General features: G+C 40.1%; 1 protein-coding gene and 1 long non-coding RNA gene across 2 annotated transcripts in view; both read right to left on the minus strand.

Moving 5' to 3' along the window:
- The window catches only part of VKORC1L1 (vitamin K epoxide reductase complex subunit 1 like 1), a 75,250-nt gene that overhangs the window by 37,787 nt on the left and 9,860 nt on the right, over positions 1-27,603 (minus strand). The gene's annotated exons all lie outside the window — the stretch shown is intronic.
- Positions 453-5,211, minus strand: LOC146404433 (uncharacterized). Its single transcript, XR_014840384.1, has 2 exons — positions 3,316-5,211; positions 453-2,346 (listed from the first exon to the last, which is right to left on the minus strand). It is a non-coding gene; the product is annotated as an uncharacterized LOC146404433 (long non-coding RNA).

Genomic DNA, 27,603 nt, shown 5'->3' on the forward strand with positions numbered 1-27,603 from the left:
TTTGGACAATCTTTGTCTGCGCGAAGCTGCTTGCGCTGAGTTTCATGTTGGCATTATCCTGGTAATTTCTAAAGGAAACAGTCATATGAATTCCTTTACAGCTCACCCTTGAACAACATAGGTTTGAACTACGCAGGTCATTTTATGCAGATTTTTGTTCAACACACACAGGTCTACATGATCTGAGATTGGCTGAATCTGAGGATGTGGAACCATGACTACAGAGAGCTGGCCAGGGGACTTGAGCATCTGCGGATTTTGGAATCCACAGCAGGTCCTAGGACCAATCCCCTGGGGATATCAAGGGACACCTGTACTTTGTTTCCTATTAGGAACGTTGCTGAAAACACTGTCTACATATCTCTGTGTCCTTTATATGAAAGGCTACAAGAGAACTTTTAATAGTTAATGGGGAAAAAATTGCCTCCCCAGATGAGTTATGGACATTTTGCTTTTGTTTTGGCAATACTGCCATGAAGTATATAATGTTTGGCTTCATTTATACACTCTAGAGCAAGTAAAACTATAGTAGAAAGAAACCTCTACCAAGGGTTACCTCTAAAGTTAGAAGGTGAGGATGGAGGACTGACTGCAAGAGACATGATGAAACTTTCCAGGGTTATGGCAATGTGCTCTGTCAAGATTTCTCAAAAGTGGCACCACTGACAAAGAACTGTGACTGGACTCTACCCACTAGATGTCAGCACTACCTCGTCCTGCCCAGCTTGGACAACCAAAAACATCTCCAGACACCGCCAAATATCCCCTTTGAGCCAAAACTATCCCTAAATGAATACAACTGTCCCATTTCTTGACAGAGTTTGGCTTACACAGGTGTATGCATTTGTGAAAACTCGAAGAACATACACTTGAAAGCTGTGTATAGCACTGTATGTGTATTTTAGCTTAAAACAGACTGTAAACAATGAACTCTGGTTAATGATATGCATGCTGAAGTTTTTAGTGTATAAAAGTGTAGATACTTGTGCAGGCATCTGCTAATGCAAGTATAATAAAATGCTAATGGCACAATCTAAGCAGTGGGTATATAGGCAATCTATAAAATTATTTCAACTTTTCTGTATGTTTGAAAATGTTCATAATAAAATGTTGGGCTATCCTCACACATTTCATCCCATATTCTCATCCACTACATAAATGAGAAGACACCCAATGGCACTAGCTCAGAAACTCAGGGGTAAGTGTGTACTAAAAAGTATCAGCTGTAAGCACCGAGAGCTTAGAAAGAGTCACAAGCTACACCACTGCATTGGGTCTTGATGGCTTTCTGGAAAAGAAGCAATACTCTACCACCATCACTAGTAAGTTACATTTGCAAACTCATGCCTCCCAAGCGTTTAAGAACAGCTCACATCTACTTTAAATGTTCTGAAATTCCAGTTAAAATAGTAGATGCTTGCACATTTTTTCATGAACACACTGTCAAATATTTGAAAGTTAAAATGTAATAATGACTAAATATGTAAGTATGGCATTTCTTACCGTTTCTAATAAGACCTTCTTTTACCCTAATATTATCTTATTATGGAATTATATCTCAATAGTGTGTAATGCGCTCTGCTGTGTCATACAACAGGTATCAAGTCCTTGTACAAGAGGCAGTGAAACAGGTTATTTCCTATAGATTTAAGCATTAGTGTATATAAGGCCTACAACTCTATTGGTAGACCAGTGCCACCGAAAGCACAAATCACACACCAGTGACAGTCAGTGAACTATCTGTTACGGATCTGTGATGAGATCAGTTCAAAAACTGAGAGGAAGGGCTTAGAAGCTTCTATAGACCTTTGACATTGCCATGACATCAAAGCACATGATTAGTGGGTTTGTCTTGTTGAAGAGAATACAGACAGATCCAAGTGTTATCAAACTTACATGGCAAATTGCATCTGCCATGACGTGTGCTAGTGAAGCACAGCAGAACCAAGTTACAGGTAATTTTTTTTTTTTGGCTGCACCCACAGTGTGTGGAAGTTTCCCAGCCAGGCGTCCAACCTGAACTGCTGAAGTGATGAAGCATCCTTAACCTGCTATACCACAAGAGAACTCCTACAGGAGATATTTTAAGGTTATTTTGTTAACTACCTAGAAGTGTGTAAAAACCTGAGAAAATACATAGGTTTACTCATTTTCATAAGTAGTTAATTTTATAAACATTTTAATCTTAATCATGCCTGCTTTTTAATTTATAATTAACACCATTAGCTAAATTAGAGAAGTGAAACTTTTAACCAAATTTCCAGGTGGACAAACAAGCTTCAATGGATTTTTCAGCATCATTTTAGTGAAAAAGTTACTTTTTTTTTTTTTTTTTTTTGGCTGCACCTGCAGCATGTAGAAGTTCCCTGGCCAGGAATCGAACCCGAGCCACAGTAGTGACAACACCAGATCCTTAACCACTAGGCCACTAGGAACTCCAAGACACATCTTTTTTGAATGCACCAGCAGCAGAAGACCAAATGACAGAAAGGAAGTGATTCTAAACAGATGAAGACCAAAAGAGGACTGCTTTCACTCAGGAGTATGAACCCTGATATATGGAGTCCAGTTTCGTAGCTGTAATTGATGGCAAAGTGTTAATATCACTGTGTTAACTGCAGAGACACACTAGTTAATGAACAATAAAAACATCAAAATTTAAGGAGCATTCACATACAAAATGCACACAAAAATAAGGTCAAAATCAAAAGAATTCTTTAAGGAGTTCCCATCATGGCTCAGCAGTAATGAACGTGACTAGCATCCATGAGGACAGGGGTTTGATCCCTGGCCTCACTCAGTGAGTTAAGGATCCGGCGTGGCTATGGCTCTGGTTGTGGTGTAGGCGCAGCTATAGCTCCAACTCAACCCCTAGCTTGGGAACCTCAATATGCCATGGGTTCAGCCCTAAAAAGACCAAAAAAAAAAAAAAAAAAAAAAAAAAAAAAATTGAAAGAAAGAGCACTGGAGTTCCTGTCGTGGCACAGTGGTTAATGAATCCAACTAGGAACCATGAAGTTGCGGGTTCGATCCCTGGCCTTGCTCAGTGGGTTAAGGATCCGGCGTTGCCGTGAGTTGTGGTGTAGGTTGCAGACAGCTGTGGTGTAGGTTGCAGACGCAGCTCGGATCCTGAGTTGCTGTGGCCCTGGTGTAGGCTGGCAGCTACAGCTCTGATTCTATGCCTAGCCTGGGAACCTCCACATGCTGAGGGAGTGGCCCTAGAAATGGCAAAAAAAAAAAAAAAAAAAAGGCACTGAATTTAAAAGGCTAACAGAAGTGAATATTCAGTTATTCATCGATAAATGTTGGTTTTACAGGCTCCCTGTCCTTGCACTTTGGATTGCAAGGCTAAAATACCAATCGTTAAGGAACAAGTGAACAATTACATCAAAGTTATTTGCTTGGAAATACTGGGTAAATCTGTACTTTCCAATGATAGCACAGATCACCACATTTAGACACTAATGACATAGAAGATCAATTTACGAAACAATGCTTGCAAAGTATTTTTCACTGCACCTTGACAAGTGCACAGATACTGCTATTTGAACACCCGATGGTGATATGAGGGAAAGATTCTTTTCTGTTTTATAGCCAATAAACACATTTGCTCTGAACTGAATAAAGCTATAAAGATTTACACCATCAACAAAGGTGATCTGGAGTTTTACAGAGAAGGATGTTCTGATGGCACAGCTGCAGTGACAAGAAAACATTCTGGAGTAATTCTCCAGATTAAGAAGGAGCACCGAAAAGCAAATCAACACATTGCTTATTTCGTTGACAAAATCTTGGTACAAAAACAGTCAGCTGAACTAAACAGCATGTCTAATGTCATAATAAAAAATCATGAAAATGTAAATGCTAAAGCATTAACTTAGAGAAATTATTCTATTTATTACACAATAATAGAGAAGTATCTTATAAATGACTGCTAATGAATTAATGTTAAAGCAATGTCAGCAGTAAAACATTGGTGACTGAGGGTAAACTGGAATTACAGAACACACTCTCAATGCTTCTACAAGATTAAATTTAAAAAAAGGTTGGTTCCAACTTTTTAAAGATGTGAATTGGGAGCTCCTGCCATGGTGCAGTGGGTGAAGAATCCAACTGCAGTGTCTGGAATCGCCATAGAGGCACAGGTTCCATCCCCAGCCCAGTGTAGTGGGTTACAGGATATGGCATTGCTGCAGCTGCATCATAGGTCACAGCTGCAGCTCAGTCAGATTCAATCCCTGGCCCGGGAACTCCCATATGCCATGGCTTAGGACGTGAAAAAAAAAGTTCCCGATGTGGTGTGACAGGATCTGTGGCGTTTCTGCAGCACAGGGACACAGGTTCGATCCCTGGCCAGGAACAGGGGGTTAACAGATCCTGCATTGCCCCCTCTGCAGTGTAGGTTGCAACTGCAGCTGGGATATAATCCATGGCCTGGGAACTCCATATGCCATGGGGTGGCCAAAAAAGAAAAAAAAGAGAAAAGAAAAGATGTTAATTAGATTACCAATTTGTCTAATATCCACAGTACTTTTAACAATCCTAAGACTTTAAAAAAATAAATAAATAAAAGGGAGTTCCCATCATGGCTCAGCGGTTAACAAATCCGACTAGGAACCATGTGGTTGCAGGTTCAGTCCCTGGCCTTGCTCAGTGGGTTGGAGATCCGGCATTGCCATGAGCTGTGGTTCAGGTCGCAGACGCAGCTCTGATCCCGAGTGGCTATGGCTGTGGTGTAGGCCAGCAGCCATAGCTTGGATTAGACTACTAGCCTGGGAGCCTCCATGAGCCGAGGGTGTAGCCCTAGAAAAGGCAAAAAGACAAAAAAACAAACACAAAGAAACAATCCTAAGACTTTCTTACAAGGAAGAAATGAAACATACTTTTCAATGACAGGTAAGATTAAAAAGATGCTTGGAAGAACAGTTTCTAGAGATTATTACCATACACCTTACATAAATTTAATTTTCCAACCAAATGAGATCCACAGGAAGAAAATGTAAAAGAACTAAATCCATTTTTCATTTAACAATAATTTAACTATTCAGAGTATAACTGGCTACATGGTAAAGGATACATTTGAGACTTCAGCACCACTTGTCTTTGAATAACATTCTAAGTTAATATTCTTTTTTTTTTTTTTTTTTTTTTGGTCTTTTTGCCTTTTCTAGGGCTGCTCCCACAGCATATGGAGGTTCCCAAGCTAGGGGTCGAATCGGAGCTGTAGCCTGGCCTATGCCAGAGCCACAGCAAACCGCGATCTGAGCCGCATCTGCAACCCACACCACAGCTCACGGCAGCACTGGATCCTTAACCCACTGAGCAAGGCCGGAGATCGAACCTGCAACGTCATGGTTCCTAGTCGGATTCGTCAACCACTGCGCCTCCACGGGAACTCCAATCTAAATTAATATTCTGAGCTTGATGAAATTGCCTTTAGGATCTCTTCTCCCAATTCCATCAACATAACTCAGTATAGATGGTTTCTCTACCTGAAGAGTATTATTAAATCAAAGCACAGCAATAGTTTAGCTGTGTCTTATCACCTGAAAGTAGTGCTGTCTTCAATCCAACCTAAATAATTTAACAAATAAGAAAGTGAGCTTGTCATGTTAAAACTTTAAATACTGCTAAAATAGTGTTTGTTCAAGGTATTTGTTAGGTGTTTAAAAATACCTAATTGCTATTTCATGACTTTATCTAAACACAAAACACAAAATTACATTAAAAAATTTACCCCAGGAGTTCCCATCGTAGCGCAGTGGTTAAGGAATCCGACTAGGAACCATGAGGTTGCGGGTTCCTTGCTCAGTGGGTTAACGATCCGGCGTTGCCGTGAGCTGTGGTGTAGGTTGCAGACGCAGCTCGGATCCCACGTTGCTGTGGCTCTGGCGTAGGCCGGTGGCTACAGCTCCGATTCAACCCCTAGCCTGGGAACCTCCATATGCCGCAGGAGCGGCCCAAAAGAAATAGCAAAAAGACAAAAAAAAAAGAAAAAAAAAAATTTACCCCAAATGGAGTTCCCATCACGGCGCAGTGGAAACAAATCTGACTAGGAACCATGAGCTTGCGGTTCGATCCGTGGCCTTGCTCAGTGGGTTAAGGATCCGGTGTTGCCATGAGCTGTGGTGTAGGTCACAGATGCAGCTCGGATCTGGCATGGCTGTGGCTGTAGCATAGTCCAGCAGCTGTGCTCTGACTGGGCCCCCAGTCTGGGAAACTCCATATACCACATGTGAGGCCCTAAAAGAGAAAAAAAAGAAAAGAAAAAGAAAAAAAAGAAAGAAATTTATCCCAACTGACAGAACACTATAAATCAACTATAATAAAAAAATTTTTAAATTTTGGAGTTCCCATCATGGCTCAGTGGTTAACGAATCCGACTAGGAACCACGAGGTTGTGGGTTTGATCCCTGGCCTTGCTCAGTGGGTTAAGGATCTGGCATTGCCGTGAACTATGGTGTAGGTTGCAGATGTGGCTCAGATCCCGAGTTGCTGTGGCTGTGGTGTAGGCTCGCAGCTATAGCTCCAATTAGACCCCTAGCCTGGGAATCTCCATGTGCTGCAGGTGTGGCCCTAGAAAAGACAGAAAAAAAAAATTAAAAAAGAAATGTACCCTAGTGATTATTTGTGTACAGTTTTTATAATTCTTTGTATTCTATTGATTACATCAACCATTAATTTTGTCAGTTGAATAAACTACTTGAGATTGTATTTTCCATGTCTGTTGTTGTCATTTACTTTTTATACTTTTTTAAACATATCAATCCATAATAGACTGGAAATTTCACATTTTTCCTTCACCATAGTTTGAGAAACACTGGGCTAGCCTTAAATGGCTATTTGTATCCTGAGTTTGTGTCAACAGAGTAAATTCACATAAATCCTGAAATCTTTATTGAGATTTTGTGAACACTTGAAGTAAACTTAAATTTTTAGTATCTAAAAATTTGATGGGTATAAGAAAAAGTCTTAACCAGTTATTGGTTTTCATGCACAGAGCACTCATGGCCCCCACATATCAGAGGAATTAACAGGCCTGACATATTACTGGCCTGTTTTCACGGTAAATAATGAGAGCTCAGACTAGAGCATATTTTCATACTTAATGCAGTTTTCTATCCATTGCAATTGTTGTCTCCGACAGGGGAAAAATCAAAAACAAAAAATCAGACAAACCAGGAAGATTCTCTTTAGAACAAAGCCTATATCTAGAGTAACAAACTGAACAAAATTATATTTGGAAATATCAAAGTGTTCTGATTTTAATCCCAGACTCCCTGAGGTTTAAGTAAATTTGAACTTGAAAAATAATTAAACACTGGTTCAGAGACCTGTAGATCATTAGCCTAGCTAATATCGATGAAAATATCAGAACTTCTGCCATGATTAAGATACAAAACAAAAAGCAAAACCAGTAGTATACACAGTGGCACATGTTGCCAGTAATCAAACTGAACACTAGGAGGTCTACTGTGGGTCATTCTGTATCGTGAAAGCAAATCTGAAGACAGTAATCAGTGCTGGGAAAGAAGATGCCTGAGGCCATCAGAAATACTGCTACCACAAGGAAAAATATTTTTAAACTTGCATTTCAACTTGAGGTTTCAGTAATAAACTTCATATTAAATATGATACACAATGAGGATTCTAGCAGTCACAGGCACAAAACTCAGGCTGATTGTCAAGCACTGCATTGCTCAGTCCCATTTTCCTTCGAATGGCCTTATCTTTATTTATTTATTTTAATAAAATAAAATAAATAAATTTTTAGGACCACAACTATGGCCTATGGAGGTTCCCAGGATAAGGGTGAAATCGGAGCTGCAGCTGCTGCCCTATGCCACAGTCACCGCAACACCAGATCCAAGCCTCGTCTGCAACCTACACCACAGCTAACAGCAACACAGGGTCCTTAACCCACTGAGCGAGGCCAGGGATCTAAATGTACCTCATGGATACTAGTCATGTTCGTTAACCACCGAGCCACGACAGGAACTCCCAAATCACCTTATCTTGAGTCAATACATTACTGCCATTTTCTACCCATATACAAGGACTCTTCCTACTAGAGAAAAAACCCTTAAGCATTACTTTGTAATTTATCTACTCATCCTGGGTTCAAGTCTGTTTCTCCAAAATGCAACCTCAAATCTCCTTCATTCGACGTAAACCTCTCCTGGCCTCTCAGCAGAAAATGGAAACCAAGAGCTAAGGATCTCCTTCACTGCCTGGTGCACCACCACCACCACCACCATCCTAGCTAATGCCAGACCCAGGTGATGGACTCCTTCACCTCTGGCTCCCCAGGCTCAAACACCAAAGTGTAAGTAATTTAGGAAAGGAATAACTCCAATTCTTTCAAGTACTGAATTTGTGGTCTTCTCAAAAATAGGTAGTTTGTTATTCAAACTTTCTTTGGTTACTCGCTTGTTTCTTTGATCCAGTTCTCTACTTCGGAGGTCTCAAAATATAGCTCTAGGTGTTTTCTAGAATACTCCCACATGACAACATTTGTAAATAATACCTCTTGAGCCTAACTTTCTTCTACTAAAAATCTTGTGATACCACATTTTTAGGGCCACACCTGAGGCATATGGAGGTTCCCAGGCTAGGGGTTGAACCGGAGCTATAGCTGCCAGCCTACACCACAGCCACAGCAACGCTAGAACTGAGCCGTGTCTGTCACCCACACCACGGCTCACGGCAACATCGGATCCTTAACCCACCGAGCAAGGCCAGGGATTGAACCTGAATCGTCATGGATGCTAGTCAGATTCATTTCCACTGTGCCACGACAAGAACTCTGATACCACATTTAAATTGTGTGCTGAGGTGGATGAAGTTAAGGAACAAATGACAAAGCTAATCAACAAATGGACATGCCATTTTCTTTTATTTCCCATTGAAGTTTAAATTCCCTAGAGCTGAAAAAAAGATATAAAAGGTTGAGAGGAGTTCCCGCTGTGATGTAGTGGGTTAAGAACATGACTGCAGTGGATTGGGTCACTGTGGAGATGTAGGTTTGATCCCTGGCTTGGTGCAATGGGTTAAAGGATCTGACATTGCTGCAGCTGTGGCGTAGGTCACAGCTGTGTCTGGGTTCAATCCCTGGCCTGAGAACTTCAATATGCCATGGTGCAGCCATTTAAAAAAAAAAAAAAAAAAAAAAAAAGGCTGAGTCTCCAAAAGCTGGTATAAATTGAGGGGGAAAATAACAAAATGCATAGTACTTAATGTTTTAAAAGAATCTGAGAGAATTCTGTATGAGTAAAGTATTCTCACATGAAGTGAGAATAATCTAAGATGTGAAAAGATTTCAGAGATGAAAAACATGATTTGCCAAATTTATGAGACTGACGCACTGCCTACTGCACTAAGGAGGCAACTAATTTGCCAAATTTAAAACAGCAACAGAAACAGTGAATGGTAGATAAAATTACCAAACAAAAATTAATGACATAATAAATTATCCCACAACTCTAATTAAAAGACAAAATAGATTAATAAAATGAAAGCTAGAAATATTATAAAGATTGACTTTACCAATAGGAGTTGTAGAAAGAAAAATAATATTTCTTACTTTACAAATGTACTGGGCCAGGCACTGAGAAGACAATAGTGAACAAGACAGACAGGGAAAAATTTACATTCTTGAACAAATGAAGCCAAAGCAATAGCCAAAGAAATGAAAACTACTGTTGAAAGAATGGGAAAAGGAAGAAAAGAAGGAGGGAAAGAAAGAGAAAAAAAAGAGAAAAAAAAAGTACACATTTTGTCTTCTAACCAAATTTAACGCAAAAAGATTCAGATAGAATTTTCAAACTTCAAAGATAAAGAAAGTATCCTATAAGCATTCAGGGCGGAAATCAAGTTACCTACAATTAAAAAAACCCTGATTGGTAATGTGTAACTAATATTACATGTGGACAAGGATGAGGTTAAATTGGCATGCCTATATGCTGCAGAGGGAGCAGTGGTATAATTTTCTAGAGGTAAATTTTAAAATTCCACTTCCAGCAATATAGCCTAGGAAATAACCAATGATGTAAAGATTGACATAAAGTGTACGAGGGTGTTTATCACAGCATTATTTAAAATGGCAAATTAAAAAACAAGCTACATGGCAAACAATCTAGGAGGAAGCAGTTACATTGTGGCCACTTAGTAGAATACTAAAAGTCATTTTCAAATATTTTACTATATGTCAAAATACTTACAATGCAAAATTAAATGAAAACAAACAGCATGGTCTCAATTTTGTTTCTTTCTTTCTTTTTTTTTTTTTTTTCTTTTTTTTTTGTCTTTTTGCTATTTCTTTTGGGCCGCTCCTGCGGCATATGGAGGTTCCCAGGCTAGGGGTTGAATCGGAGCTGCAGCCACCGGCCTACGCCAGAGCCACAGCAACTCGGGATCCGAGCCGTGTCTGCAACCTACACCACAGCTCATGGCAACGCTGGATCCTTAACCCACTGAGCAAGGGCAGGGACCAAACCTGCAACCTCATGGTTCCTAGTCGGATTCGTTAACCACTGCGCCACAACAGGAACTCCTCAATTTTGTGTCTTAAAGAAACAGTACATATTTAGGTGCATACACATACACTTGTATACATACATACATGTACATATGTATACACATACATATGAAAAGTATTTTGCTCCCATTTCTGAAAGGTATTTTCCCAGGTAAAAAACACTAGGCTGTCAGTTTGCGGATTTTTTTAAAGGCACTTTAGAAATGTTTCTTCACCATCTTCTGATCGACTAAATTTCTGAAAAATCTGTCATTCTTATGTTTGTAACTCTGTACATAAAGTGTATTTTTTCTCTGCCTGCTTTCAGGATTTTCTGTTTATCACTGGTTGTCAGCAATTTGCTTATGATGTGCCTTAGTGTGGTTTTCTTTATATTTATTTTCCTTGGAATTTGTTGAGCTTGTTGGATCCGTGGGTTTGCAGTTTTCATCAAATTTGGAAAATTTCTGGTCATTTTTTTTTTCCTTTTAGGGCCACACCCGTGGCATATGGAAGCTCCCAGGCTAGGGGTTGAATCAGCTGTAGCTGCCAGCCTACGCCACAGCCATAGTCACAGCAGTGCCAGATCTGAGCCGCAGCAGCTCACAGCAATGCCAGGTCCTCAAGCCACTGAGCGAGGCCAGGGATAGAACCCAAGTCCTCATGGTTACTAGTTGGGTTCGTTACCGCTGAGCCACTACGGGAACTCTGGTCATCATTTTATAAAATATTGTTTGTCCTCCCTTATCCATCCCCAGAAAGTGCTCAAATAACCTGTATTTGAGCACTTTCTGTATTTGTTAGACTGTTCCTTGTTCCTGGCTTCTGTCTGTTATAGTCATTGATGATGTATTCATTTTCCCAACATTTTTCTCTTTGTCTCATTTTGGACAAGTTCACTGATCTGCTGTGCCTCATCTACTGTCAATCTCAACAGTGCATTTTTTCATTCCATTTGTATTTAGATCTTTTTAATATCTTCTTCCCCCCCCATTATATTAACCATTTTCTCTACCTTCCTGAACATACAAAGCCTATTTATAACAACTGCTTTAACGTCCTTGTTCCTTAATTCCATCATCTCTGGTCTATTTCTATTGATTGATTTTTCTGATTATAGGTTATATTCTCCTGGTTCTTTGCCTGCTTGGTTATTTATGTATTCATTCACTTATTTACAAAAATTTTTTTTTGGCTTTTTTTTTTTGCCTTTTCTAGGGCCGCTTCCCACGACATATGGAGGTTCCCAGGCCAGGGGTCTAATTGGAGCTGTAGCTGCCGGCCTATGCCAGAGCCACAACAACGCGGGATCCGAGCCGAGCCGCGTCTGCAACCTACACCACAGCTCATGGCAATGCCGGATCCTTAACCCACTGAGAGAGGCCAGGGATCGAACCCACAACCTCATGGTTCCTAGTTGGACTCATTAACCACTGTGCCATGACGGGAACTCCTATTTATAAAATTTTATTGGAGTACAGCTGACTTACAATGTTATGTTAGTTTCACGAATACAGCAAGGTGAATCGTTATACAGATACATATACATATGTTCATTCTTTTCCAGATTCTCTTCCCATATAGGTTATTACAACGTATTCAGTAGATCTTCCTGTGTTACAGAGTAGGTCCTTGTAACTTAGCTATTTTATATATAGTAGTAATGTATATGTTAATCCCAACTTCCTAATTTATCCCTCCCCTCAACGTCCCCTGTGGCAACTATAAATTTTGTTTTGAAATCTTTGTTTCTGTTTTGTGAATAAGTCCTTCTGTATCATTTTTATTAGAGTCCACATATTAGTGATCTCATATATTTGTCTTTCTCTGTCCAATTTACTTCACTTAGTGTGATAAGCTCCAGGACTATCCATGTTGCTGCAAATGGCATTATTTTATTCTTTTTTATAGCCAAGTAATATTCCATTGTATACATGTACTACATCTTCTTTACCCATTCCTGTGTTGGGATACATTTAGGTTGCTTCCATGTCTTGCATGCCTGGTAATTTTGCTTTTCCTTTTTGGCCACACCCATAGCATATGGAAGTTCCTGGGCCAGGGACTGAATCCAAGCCAGAGCTGCAACTTATGTCACAGCTGCAGAAATGCTGGATTCTTAACCCACCGCATCAGGCCAGGGATCAAATTGGCACCTCTACAGAGACAAGCCAGATCATTAACTCACTGTGCCACAGTGGGAACTCCACGCCTGGGGTTTTGTTTGTTTGTTTTTTGCTTTTTAGGGCCGCACCCGTGGCATACGAAGTTCCCAGGCTAGGGGTCAAATCAGAGTTACAGCTGCCAGCCTACACCACAGCCATAACAATGCAAGATAGTTAACCCACTGAGTGAGGCCAGGAATCAAACCTACAACCTCATGGATCCTAGCCAGGTTCCTTACTGCTGAGCCACGATAGGAACTCCCACACCTGGTAATTTTTGATTGGATGCCAGACACTGAATTTTATGCTTTGGATGCTGAGTTTTGCTGTATTCCTTTAAATAGTGCTTGACTTTGCTCTGGCGTAGAGTTAAGTTTCTTGTAGTCAGTTGGATGCTCCAAGGCTTGCTTTTATGCTTTGTTAGAGTGGCTCCAGAGCAGCCTTTAATTAAGGGCTAATTTAGCCAATTTACTACCAAGGCAATAACTTTTCTGATGACCTAAACATACTCTGGCAAGGAGAACATAGACTATTCCCAACCTATGTGAGTTCCAGCCTACCATTTTCCAGCAAAGTTCCTTCTCTGGCCTCAGGGGGTTTCCTCTCATTCACGTCCAGATTAGTACTCAGCCAGATTCAAGGAGACACCTCTGTTTACCTCTGGAGTTTTCTGTGCCACTTCCTCCTCTCTTGTCTGCCCCACAAATTATACCTCGGCCCCATCAAACTTCTATTTCTGTCTTCTCAACTCAGTGAGACCACTGGGCTCTATTTGAGTTCCCCATTCCTGCTCTGAAGCCTGAAAACTACCTCCGAATAATAAATTGGGGCAACCACAGAGCTCAGCAGGTTTATTGCTCTTCTTTCAGTGATCACAGTTCCTGTGTTGCCTGTTACCCAATGTCTCTTAACTGTTATTTCATATACTGCCTACTTTTCTAGCTGCTAAAGGTAGCGAGGTAAATTCAGTCACTGTTATTCCATCATTGCAGGACAGGATAATCCTGTAAATGAACTAATGATTTTATAATTTAAAGCCACTGTCCTAGACTTCATCCAGTTCTACCTCTTTTTAAAAATATATTAACAATGCTAACTACTTCTTTTCTTGCAATTTTTTCCCCTCTTAGTTTGACACTAAACTCTTTTAATTCTACTTCTCTGATTATGATTTATTCTTGAAGCTTCAAATACAGGCAAGTTTCCAAAGTTCTGTCCTTGCCATATTTTCTTCTCCATCTGTGCAGGATCTCACCATGTGTAATTTCAACAAGCCCCACAGTTTCATTTATGACCTCTTTTGCTGTGGACTCTTAACACAACAGAAGCACCATATGTAACTGGCCTTGGACTTTTTCATTCATGAATAGAACACAAAGAAAAAAAGCTGAATATAAAATGTAAAATCTCAACAAAATCTTAAAATGTGAGTTTACATCTGTACATTTATATGTATGTAACCACTAAAAAAACCCAGAAAATAATCAAATGTTTAAAATAATTATCTGTTTTATGAATACCTTTTTTTTGGCCACACCCATGGCATACGGATGTTCCCAGGCCAGGGATAGAATCCTGAGCCACAGATACGATCTATGCCACAGTTGCAGCAATGCTGGGTCCATAACTGAATGTGCCAGGCCAGGGACCAAACCCATGCTGCCGCAGAGACAACACCAGATCTTAACCTGCTATGCCATAGTGGGAACTCCAAATGCTTTTTACTCTATATAGTTTCCTATATTTTCTATACACACATACATGTCCGAACACGAAATTTATAATGAGCTTATTTTCTAAATCCAGATTTCTAACTCACAGCTCCTGCTGTTTCAAAGGCCAGAATCTCGTCAGTATTTTCAAAAACTAGTCATACATCTTCTACCTAAAGCCTACCTGTCAGCCTCTGTTCTATCTAATGGTACAAAGTCCTCTCATAAACTTCAAAGCCATGTCAACTGGTTCCTCTGTCTCTACATCAATCCCCACAGTCAACAATTCCATGGAAACAATGAGTTTCAATTCACAGGAAACAATATTACTGCAGAAAGCTCTAGACTAATGATCTCAAGCAGCACTGAATAGCTAGCAAAATGAAAAATCCTTTTTCAAAAGGTCACAGAGAGAGGAGAAACTTGCAAAGAGGAAGCAATTCCCTTGCCATCGACTGTTCCTGGGGTAAAGAGACAGATTATAAGGAGAAGACCAAAGTTGGACAATTCGCCCAGGGAAGAAACGACTGAGCAGACTGCGTGAGGGTTAAGAGGCTTGGGACTTGAGGAGGCTGCATTTTGGCTGGTGCCTATAGATGAATAAAGGAGAAACATAGTGAAACAAAGCTTCGAACGGCACTTGGGCATAAAGTTGTTTTGCTGCCGAAGCTGGCATTAAATGTTGATTGAGGTGAATAATACATATTATCAACTTTTTACCATATAATTAGCCAGCTCTGAAGGATAAGGTCATAACTTCATTTTAATGATCTTTCAAAAATAAGTAATAAATGAATAAGAATTCAAAGGTCACAAAAGTCTAAATGAACTATGCTATTTCACTTACGCTAAGTGAAATAAGCCAGTCACAAAAAGGCAAATACTGTATGACACAACTTTAATAAGGTGACTAGAGCAGTAAATTCATAGAAACACAAAAGCAGAATGGTAATTGCTAGGGGTCAGGGTGAGCAGGAAATGAGTTATTTAATGGGTATGAAAAAATTCTGGAGATTGGTTGCACAACAATGTGAACATACTTAACAGTACTGAACTGTACACTTAAAATAGCTAAGAGGATACATTTTATGTGTATTGTGCCACAATTAAAAATTTTTTAATTTGAAAGTCACAAAACTGTATACAGAGCAAATGTCTGCCATCTTCTCTCCCAGCCACCCACTTCTCAGAGAAAGCCAGCATTAATATATTTTTCTATCCTTCTAGAGATGTTCTATTTATATATGTTTATATACATGCCTTAGAAAAAACACACACACAGAAGTGGTAGCATACCACTACCTACAGCATTCAGCACCTTGTTCATTTAGTATATTTTAGATATATCCCTAAAGTAGTCCACAAGAGGAGTTCCTGTTGTGGTGCAGCGGAAGCGAATCCAACTAGGAACCATGAGGATGCAGGTTCCATCCCTGGCTTCCCTCGGGGGGTTGAGGATCCGGCGTTGCCGTGAGCTGTGGTGAAGGCCGGCAGCTGTAGCTCCAATTGGACCCCTAGCCTGGGAACCTCCATATGCTGCAGGTGTGGCCCTAAAAAAAAAAAAAAAAAAGACAAAAGACTAAATAAACAAATAAAGCAAGCAAGCAGTACACAGAATTGCTTTATTCTTTTCAAGAACTACTACTGGAGATCCCACGTGGCTCAGCAGAAACAAATGTGACTAGGATCCATGAGGATGCAGGTTCCATCCCTGGCCCTGCTCAGTGGGTCAGGGATCCAGCATTGCCATGAGCTCTGGTGTAGGTCACAGACATGGTTCGGATTAGCCATTGCTGTGGCTGTGGCGTAGGACAGCAGGTGCAGTGGTGATTCAACCCCTAGCCTGGGAACTTCCATATGCCACTGGTGCGGCCCTAAAAAGAACTACTAATTCATTGTATGATTATACCATTAGTCATTTTGCCAGCTCCTGACGAGTAAATAAGTTTTGTCCAAAATTTTGCTGTTACAAACACAGCAATGAATATGTTCATACTATTTAACCCCCACATATACGAGTGTATATGTTTATGTATCTCTGTGTTCACAAGCATAGAAGGGAATTGCTAAAACAAAGGAACATGCTTTCTTTATGACTACATATATATTATTTTTAAAATTGTTTCTTATTGTTTATTAAAGTATAGTTGATTTACAATGTTGTGCCAATTTCTGCTGTACAGCAAAGTGACCCAGTTATGTGTTTATGTATAGATAGACAGATAGATACTCCCTTTCTTAGAATATCTTCCATCATGGTCTATACAGTCTGTCCCAAGAGGATAGATACGGTTCCCTGTGCTGTACAGTAGGACCTCATTGCTTATCCATTCTAAATGTAATAGTTTGCATCTACTAACCCCAAATTCCCAGTCCATCCCACTTCCTCCCTCTCCCCCCTCCCCCTTGGCAATGACAATTTGTTCTCTATATCTGTGAGTTTTTCTGTTTCTGTTCATTATGTTCATGAGAATCATCTATACGGTATGTGAATTATAATTCATTCTTTCTTGCTCTCTGTAATATTCCATTGTGTAAATACATCACAATTTATCCACTACTTTTGAGGTACATGCACTCTTAATTTTAATGGATATTACCATCTGTTCTCCATAGTTTAGAATCCTACCATTACTATATAAAGTAGGCATTTCTCTATATCTCAGTTAAGTTAATCAAACTTTTTAATCTTTGCCAAACATACTGTTTTTTATGGGCCACACTCACGGCATGCGGAAGTTCCCAGGTCAGGGGTCAAATCCGAGCTACAGGTGCCAGCCTAAGCCACAGCCACAGCAACGCAGGATCCGAGCTGTGTCTATGACCTACACCACAACTCATGGCAAAGCCAGATCCTTAACCCACTGATCGAGACCAGGGATCAAACCTACATCTTCATGGATCCTAGTTAGGTTTGTTACTGCTGAGACATGACGGGAACTCCGCCATACATATATACAATATATATTAAAAATCCTTTCAATATCCTTTTAATTTGCTTTTCTCTTATTATGACTGAAACTGAGGATCATTTTCTGTTCAAAAACTGTTTCTTTTTACTTTCAACTGTCTTTGAATGTCCACTTGTCTACTGAGTTGTTGGTCTTTCCCGTATTGATTTAAATGGACTCCTGGGTTTTTCTAAAAGAGAAAATTAGCTCCTTGAACTTGATGCAAGGCAATTTGTCCCCCAGTTTATCTCTGGAGTTCCAACATTGTTTACGCTAGTTATTGCTGTGCACAGGTTTTTGGTCTTTATGCAAATTCATCAACATTATTTCTCTGTGGTTTCTGGGGTTTTGTAACATTTAGGCCAACTGGCAGTCTTCAACTTTGCTGGTGGTCATAAGCTGGTAGAGTCACTCTGGTGAACTGTTTGGCAATATATACTAAAATATACACATATCCTATGACCCAGCATTTCCACTGAATTCCAACAGAGAATGAGTACTTACGCCCACCAAATATGTACAAGAATGTTCTCAGCAGTTTTATTCATTTTACCCCCAAAATATAAAAACTAAAATTTCTATCAACAGTAAAGTGTGGCATACTAACACAATGTAATATGACACAATAATAAAAAGGAACCGCTATATGCAACAAATAAATCTCACAGACATAATGTTAAGCAAAAGAAATTAGAAAAGAAGACTTACTATATGATTTGATTTGAAGATTAAAAACCAGGCACACCTAAACTACGGACAGGAGTTCCCGTCGTGGCGCAGTGGTTAACGAATCCGACTAGGAACCATGAGGTTGCGGGTTCGGTCCCTGCCCTTGCTCAGTGGGTTAACGATCCGGCGTTGCCAAGAGCTGTGGTGTAGGTTGCAGACGCGGCTCAGATCCCGAGTTGCTGTGGCTCTGGCGTAGGCCGATGGCTACAGCTCTGATTCAACCCCTAGCCTGGGAACCTCCATATGCCGCGGGAGCGGCCCAAGAAATAGCAAAAAGACAAAAAAAAAAAAACAAAAAAAAAACCTACGGACAGAGGTCAGAATAGTGGTTATCTAAAAAAACAAAACAAAAAGAAGAGTAGTTCTCATTGGGGGACATGGAATTGACTGGGAGGAGCAAGAGGGAGAATTCTGGATGTTGGAGATAGTCTCTATCTTGATCTAGGTATGAGTACTTTTTGTAGAAACATAAATTTATTGAGTTGGTCCCTTAAAATATGTGTACTTTCCTGTGAACTGTATCTCAAGAAAAGTTTTCCTTTTTTTAAGTGAGATAACAAGCTAGATTTCTTTTTTTCCCAAGTGGCTATTCGGTTGGCCCAACACGATTTACTGAAGAACTGTTTTCCTCTTTATCACATATAACATTTCTATGAATGAGGGCATTTCAGTATTCTCAACTCTATTCAGTGGTAACCTGTCTGCTCTGGTGCTCAGTTACTTTAGCTTTAACAGAAACTTTAACAGCACTAATCTCCCCTTCATGCATATTGATTTTCAGAGTTTTTATGAAAAATTCCATAGTTTTTGGAGTTCCCGTCGTGGCTCAGTGGTTAACGAATCAGACTAGGAACCATGAGGTTGTGGGTTTGACCCCTGGCCTCGCTCAGTGGGTTAAGGATCCAGCGTTGCCATGAGCTGTGGTGTAGGTCGCAGACGTGGCTCAGATCCAGTGTACACCAGCAGCTGCAGCTCCAATTCGACCCTTAGCCTGGGAGCTTCCACATGCCACGAGTGTGGCCCTAAAAAACAAAAAAATAATAAAATTAAAAAAAACAAACAAACCATTATCCGCTAACAGAAATAACTTTTTAAAAAATAACTTCGCTAAGACAAAAATATTTATAAGAGTGGCACTGCATTATATTTTTGTAATCTCCTTAATATCTGGCTTAATAGGAGATAGCTGGATTCTCATATCTGCTGCTTCTTTTTTTTTTTTTTTTTTTTTTTTGTCTTTTTGCCATTTCTTGGGCGGCTCCTGTGGCATATGGAGGTTCCCAGGCTAGGGGTCTAATTGGAGTTGTAGCCGCCAGCCTACGCCAGAGCCACAGCAATGCAGGATCCAAGCCGAGTCTGCAACCTACACCATAGCTCATGGCAACGCTGGATCCTTAACCCACTGAGCAAGGCCAGAGACTGAACTCACAACCTCATGGTTCCTAGTCGGATTCGTCAACCCCTGTGCCACTATGGGAACTCCATCTTCTTCTTTATTCAATCTATTTCAACACCACACGTCACGAATCCTCTGAAAAACCTACTGTACACTTATGAAAGAATGAGAGCAAATAAAGCAAATAACGTCTTACTATCACTATGAAAACAGTTTTGACCTCAGAGATCCCCTGAAAGAGTCTCAGGGACCCCACATGGTCCCAGGAGAACTACTGAAATAGAGTACTTAAGACAAGGGCACATTAGCATAAGGACAGACAAATAGAAAAATGAAATAAGAGAGCCCAGACAAATCCTGTTATATACAATCAGCTGATTTATGATAAAAATGACTACAGAGCAAGGGAGTATGGACATTTTTTAAGTTTGGCCATAATAGACGTTCCCCTTGTGGCTCAGTGGTAATGAACTGACTAGTAACCACGAGGATGAAAGTTCAATCCCTGGCCTTGCTCAGTGGGTTAAGGATCTGGCACTGCTGTGAGCTTAACCCACTGTGCTGTAAGTCGCAGATGCAGTTTGGATCCCAAGTGGCTGTGGCTGTGGTATAGGCTGGCAGCTGCCTGGGAACTTCCATGTGTAGCACGTGCAGCCCTAAAAAGAGGGGAAAAACACAATAACAGTAATTGGATAGTTATATGGAGGAAAAAATTAAATTGACCCTTATCTCACACCATTAAAATAATTCCACATAGACTGCTGATCTAAATGTGAAAGGTAAAAGCTAAGAGAAAATAATATAGAATCTATCTTTTTTTTTTCTTTTTTTTTTTTTTGGTCTTTTTGCTATTTCTTTGGGCCACTCCCGCGGCATATGGAGGTTCCCAGGCTAGGAGTCGAATCAGAGCTGCAGCCGCCGGCCTACACCAGAGCCACAGCAACGCGGGATCCGAGCCGCGTCTGCAACCCACACCACAGCTCTCGGCAACGCCGGATCATTAACCCACTGAGCAAGGGCAGGGACCAAACCCGCAACCTCATGGTTCCTAGTTGGATTCGTTAACCACTGCGCCACAACAGGAATTCCTTTTTTTTTTTTTTTTTTGGTCAAGAATCTATCTTTATCATCAGGATACAAAAAGTTCTAATTATAAAGGAAATGACTCATATACTTAACAACGTTAAAAATTAAGAATTTCTGTTAAAGATGCCTTTAAGGGAGTTCCCTTCTTGGCTCAGCAGTTAATGAATCTGATTAGCATCCATGAGGACACAGGTTCAATTCCCTGGCCTCGCTCAGTGGGTTAAGGACCCAGCGTTGCCATAAGCTGTGGTATAGTTCACAGAATCAGCTCGAATCCTGCATTGCTGTGGCTTCGGTGTAGGCCAGCAGCAACAGCTCCAATTCCATCCCTAGCCTGGGAACCTCCATATGCTACAGGTGCAGCCCTAAAAAAGCAAAAAAAAAAAAAAAAAAAAATGAAGAAGCAAGGCAAGCCACTGAGTGGAAGAGGGTATCTGCCATACAGGTATCTGAATACACACACACACAAACACCCACACGCATACAAATGAATAAGTCAAAGAGAAAAGACCAGGCAGAAAAAATGAATAAATTACTTTAATATGCCTTTAATGAGTCTTTCACAGAGAAGATGGCCAATAGACATACGAAAGGCTGCTCAATCCTATCAGTAATCAGGAGAGTGCAAATTAAAACCAAAGAGGAGTATTAAATAGTACAACCACTTGGGAAAACTGTTCTGTAGTTTCTAATAAAATTAAACATCTACCTGATGACCCAAAAATCCACTCCTCAATATATACTCAAGAGAAATGAGTATATATAGAATGATTTGCATGAGAATATTCATAGCAGCTTAATTCACAATAGCCAAACCTAGAAACAATAATCAAGAAGGAAATGATAATCATACAATGGAACTAAGCAATAAAAAAAAACTGATTTAAAAAAACTCCAATAACTTGGATAAATTGTAAAAAAAACAATTATGCTGAGTAAAAAAGAAGTCTGACACAAATGAGTTCATACAGCTAGGGACCCATTTACATGAAGTTAAAAAACAGGCAAAACAAATTTATAGCTGTAAAAGTAAAAATAGTTTTGTCAGAATAACAGCTTCTGACTGGAAAGGAGTATAGAGAACTTTCCGGAGTGATGGAAATGTTCTATATCTTCATCTGGATATGGTACATGCATATGTAAGACATTCTTCAAGCTGTCCATTTAAGATTTTTGCAGTGTACTGGATATGACATACTTCAAATTACACACAAAAATTCATTACGTATAAACCAGAATGGTTAATTTAACAGACTGACAATTCCAAGGCTTGGCAATGAGGTGGAATAACAGGAATTCTCATACACTGCTGGTAGGGATCTAAACTCATGCAACCACTTTGGAAAAGAGTTTGGCATTATCAACGAAAACTGAAGATACACAAAAATGTTCATAGCAGCATTATTCATAATTGCTGCAAAGTAAAAACAATTCATTATTATTTTGTCTTTTTAGGGCCGCACCTACAGCATACGCAAGTCCCCAGCCTAGGGGTCGAATCAGAGCTGCAGCTGCTGGCCTGCACCATAGCCACAGTAACTTGGGATCCGAGCCACGTCTGCCATCTACACTACAGCTCATGGCAACACCAGATCCTTAACCCACTGAGCAAGGCCAGGGATCGAACCTGAGTCCTCATGGATACTAGTTGGCTTCATTACTGCTGAGCCATGATGGGAACTGCGTGAAAACAATTTAAATATCCACCCAAATAAAAGAGCAAAAAAAACCCGTGATATATTTGTATAATAGAATATTCCACAATGACAAACAACAGCTCCATCAAACCTGAATGAATCTCACAAAATAATGCTGAATGAAAACAGCCAGAGTAAAGAATACAAACTAAATGGTTCCATTAATATGAAGTTGAAAAAGCAGGCAAAACTAAATTACCACGTCTGGGTGCAACTTTAGGCATAAAAGTAAGAAAGTGATTATCATGAAAGTCAGGGCACAGACTACAATTCATAAGGAGAGAGTTTAAGAACGGCTTCCCCTAGTGACTACAGCTGTCTATTTAAGGACCTGAATGTTGGTTACAACTTAACGCTTTATAATTATCACATCAAAAAAAAAAAAGATGTACAGATCAATGACTTTTCTGCACGTATGATAACAAAACCAAAAAGGTTACAAATCAGAACAAAAAAGGTTTAAAAAAATCAATTGGATCTGATAACTAATTGGGTTTAGTGGAGAAAGGGAGGGTAAAGAAACGGAAAACTCCCAGGTTTCTGACTTGCACAACTGTTTGGGTGGGGATGCCTTTCACTGAGATAGGAAACATTTCCAAGGCAAGTACATGAATTAAACCTTGAGCATGTTGAATGTGTGTGTGTGTGTGTGTGTGTGTGTGTTCATCTTTTAGCCTTTTCTAGGGCTGCTCTCTCGGCATATGGAGGTTCCCAGGCTAGGGGTCGAATTGGAGCTGTAGCCGCTGGCCTACGCCAGAGCCACAGCAACTCGGGATCCAAGCCGAGTCTGTGACCTACACCACAGCTCAGGGCAACACCGGATCCTTAATCCACTGAGCAAGGCCAGGGATCGAACCCAAAACCTCATGGTTCCTAGTTGGATTCATTAGCAACTGAGCCACGACGGGAACTCCCATGAGCATGTTGAATTTATAGTCCCTTTGAGACATCCAATCAGAGATGTCCAGCAAGCAACTGGACACGCAGATCTAGAGCTCAAAGAGAGGTCCAGGTTAGAGACAGAAATTTTGGCATCCAGAAGTGAAATCATGGACATGAATGTGATTGTTCAGGGAAAGTAGACTGACAAGAGGGTGTAGGGCTGATCCCTGGTATGTCAAGATTCAACGGGCAGGTACAAGAGGCTAAACCAGTAAAGAAAACAGAGAAGGAACCAAGTGGTGGGAAGAAAATCAAGAACATGTCATGAACCATTAAGCAAGGGAAGAGAACGTCTCATGAGTAATTAGTCAGTCATTCACTGCAGGTTTTTGCACAGGTAGGAAAAATAAGGGTTATGTGCAATACTCAGCAAGCCAGTTTTTACTCCACCTCTTCTGGCTGATTTGAGAGAAACAACAACCCAAGAGAAAACCAAAGCTTCTGAGAATGGCTGGAAGTTTCTGAGTTACCCTTATAGGAGAGGAATTAAGGCCCCCCCCCCACTTCCCACTCCTCCCTCTCAGGAAGGGAGAAGACAGATTTGAGTACACTGATAGGTCTATGTGCCACTGGGTAGAATCACCATTAAAAGGTCAGCACACAGGTGCGGGCTCACTTTTCTGCTTCTTCCATGTGACTGAAGTGGTATGAGACACCTTCAAGAGAGGACTTCCTCTATTCCAAGTGAGAGCCAGGGCCAAACCTGCTACTTGGGTAGAAAAGGCCAGAGGCAGGTGGCCAAGGCCAGATCAGCAGTCAGCCAGGGCAAATGGGTTCTCTCTGGTTACATGGCCCTGAGCAATGATAGAAATAAGCTAGAAGAGGCTTTGCCCACATCTCAAGGGCAAGATCTGGCCACATCTGAAAACTGGGGAGATGGATGGCATCTATCTCATGGCCTGTTCCTATCTGAAACAAATGAAGCTTAACTAAATTGAGAAAAACAGTATCTTCCCATGAACCAGCTGGACTCATTCCAGTTTGATGCCCAAATCCGAGTTAAGAATAAGATGCAAGATATTTTGGTTTTTCATTGCCAGTACAAATATTTAATATAAATCTCTCCCTTAAGGACCTATAGACTTGAAAATAGTGGCTGTGGACTAGAGAGAATTCTAATATTCCTGGATCCTTGACTGGAATACCATCATAAAATTTCTCAATTTCTAGCACCACATAAATCACATACAAAACAAAACCACACTGAGCATCAGGTTAAAATGGCATCAGATTAGCAACTCCAGAATAAACAGAAAGACAGAGTATTTTTTGTTCTCTGACATAAAGATTTTAGTGAAGGCTGTCTCCTTCCCAAATTCATCTATAATTTCAGTACAATTCTAATGGAAATCTTAACGGAATTTTTTTTTTTTTTTTTTTTGTCTTTTTGTCTTTTTGCTATTTCTTGGGCCGCTCCCGTGGCATATGGAGGTTCCCAGGCTAGGGGTCGAATCGGAGCTGTAGCCACTGGCCTACACCAGAGCCACAGCAACTCGGGATCCGAGCCGCGTCTGCAACCTACACCACAGCTCATGGCAACGCTGGATGGTTAACCCACTGAGCAAGGGAAGGGACCGAACCCGCAACCTCATGGTTCCTAGTCGGATTCGTTAACCACTGCGCCACGACGGGAACTCAATGGAATTTTTTAGAGCTCATTAAAAATATAAATTCTAAAATTCACTTGAAACAATAAATGCATGAGAATAACCAAGAAAAAACTGAAAAGTAGCATGTTTGCTTTATCTGTATTGTATTATAAAAAGCCACAGGGGAAAGGGGGGCTGTGGTAATGAAATTCTGCACAAACACACACAAACATATTGCTGGAAATGAACTAAGAATCCAGAAACAGGCACTATGTATCTAAGGAAATTTTTGCAGCATCTCAAATATGGACAAGTCAATAAATGGAGTTAGGTAAAAGCCTATCAATTTTAGAAAAAAAGTAGATTAGATCCCTTCCTCACACCAGACACATGCACCCTTATGTTCATTGTAACACACCATTCACAATAGCAAGACATGGAAACAATCTAAATGTTCATCAACAGATGACTAAGAAGATGTGGTGCATATGCACAATGGAATATTTCTCAGCCGTAAAAAAGAACAAAATAATGCCATCTGCAGCAACATGGATGGAACTAAAGATTCTCAGACTAAGTGAAGTTAGTCAGAAGGACAAATACCATATGATATCACTTATATATGGAATCTAATATATGGCACAAATGACTCTATCTACAGAAAAGAAATTTGTGGTTGCCAAGGGGAAGGGGAAGAGGGAGGGAGTGGGATGGACTGGGAGTTTGGGGTTAGTAGATGCAAACTATTGCATATGGATTAGATAAGCAATGAGATTCTGCTGTATAGCATAGGAAACTATTTAATCACTTGTGATGGAACATGATGGGGGATAATGTGAGAAAAAGAATGTACATATATGTATAACTAGGTCACTGTGGTATACCACAGAAATTGACAGAACACTGTAATCAACTATAATTAAAAAAAAAACTTAAAAAAAAAAGTAAATTTTAGGAAGTTCCCATGTGGCACAGTGGATTAAGGATCCACCACTGCTACAGCTGTTGCACAAGGGCGTGGATTCAATCCCTGGCCCAGGACTTTCTATGTGCTGCAGGAACGGCCAAAAACAAAAACAAAAAGTAAATTCCACACCAACCAAAAGAGTTAAATATGAAAAAAAAATTTCAAACATAACATGAGAGTTTTTAAAAAAATCTTGAGATGGTAGAGACTGTGCTAAACAAATTTTAAGGAAAAAATTCAAAAGCTACAAAAAAGTCAAAGATGCGAACACATAAAAACTTTAAACTTCTATATGAATGAAAATATCATAAATTAAATCAAAAGACAAGTGAGAAACTAGGAGAAAATATATGTAATACTATAACAAAGGATTAACTACCATGATATCTAAGGAATTTCTGTTAACCAATAAGAAAAAAAGACACAATCCTGAAGGGGAAAAATGGGCAAAGGCATGAAAAGGCAATATCCAGAAGTAATACAAATGACCATTTAATCTACATCTGTACAAAAGTTAGGATACAGGCACATCTAATAACATCTGATAACTACATTCTAGATGATTAAGAAATTATTTTCAGGGAGTTCCCATCGTGGCTCAGCAGTTAGTAAACCTGACTAGCATCCATGAGGACGAGGGTTCGATCCCTGGTCTTGCTCAGTGGGTTAAGGATCCGACATTGGCATGAGCTGTGGTGTAGGTTGCAGACGAGGCTCAGATCCTTGAGTTGCTGTGGCTGTGGTGTAGGCAGCTACAGCTCTGATTGGACCCCTAGCCTAGGACCCTCCATATGCCTTGGGTGCAGCCCCAGAAAAGAAACTATTTTCAAAACTAAATTATAAAGATACATTCATCTGCTATCAGAATAAGAAGTGTCCTTTTTTTTTTTTTTAAGAACACACCTTCAGCCTTGGGGTTGAATCCGAGCTGCAGCTACCAGCCTACACCACAGCCACAGCAACACGGAAACCAAGCAGCGTCTGTCACCTACACCACAGATTGCGGCAACGCCGAATTCTTAACCCACTGAGCAAGCCCAGGGAGCGAACCTGTATCATCTCGGACAACTATGTCAGGTTCTTAACCCAATGAGCCACAATGGGAACACCTGAGAAGCACACTTCTAAACTTAAAACCTAAGAGAAAAACTTACAAGGAAAAAAATTAAATTTTATATACTTTTAAAAACCTCACAGTACTGCAAAAATTAATGAAATAGAACTAAAATGTATTAACAAACATAATAAAATATTCATATCCTTCAAATACATAAAGCATTTGTCCAAATCAATATAAAAAAAATTCTAAGACTTATACAGGCAGGACTGGAAAAGAAATGCAAAGTTAACAAAGTGTGAAAACCATTAAGCCTTGCTTATACTTGGGGGAAAATGCAAATCTAAAAAAAGAGAATGCCCAGTACTAGCAGGGGTACAGGGCACTTGATGTTCTCTTACATTACTGGTGGAATTTTTAATGACATGAGAAAATAGCTGGGACATGTTAAATGAGGAAAAAAAATACTCATAGTATGATCTCAACCATGTTTTAAAATAATAGCTAAGTTTCATGAACACTTACTTCTGTGCCAGGCACTGTGCTAAGACAGTTTACTGTGCTAAGACCAGGTATTGGTGCACTGGTGGACTTCATATTCACAATAATCCTGAGTTAGATGCTCTTATTATTCTTGCTTTATGGAGAAGGAAATTGAGGCAAGAGAAGGATCAAGTTATGGAGCCAAGGCTTCAGGTACCTTTGCTTTACAGTCTGTAATCCTAACTGTCAGGACAGTGCAGAGGAGGAAATAAACTTCCAAAACAATGTGGAGTTGAACATATGCCACTTAATT

Source organism: Sus scrofa, chromosome 3 (assembly GCF_054392235.1).
Source record: "Sus scrofa isolate SSC_HxYL_T2T_F1_AM1 chromosome 3, Sscrofa_HxYL_maternal_Yorkshire_Landrace_v2.0, whole genome shotgun sequence".
Taxonomy (NCBI): domain Eukaryota; kingdom Metazoa; phylum Chordata; class Mammalia; order Artiodactyla; family Suidae; genus Sus; species Sus scrofa.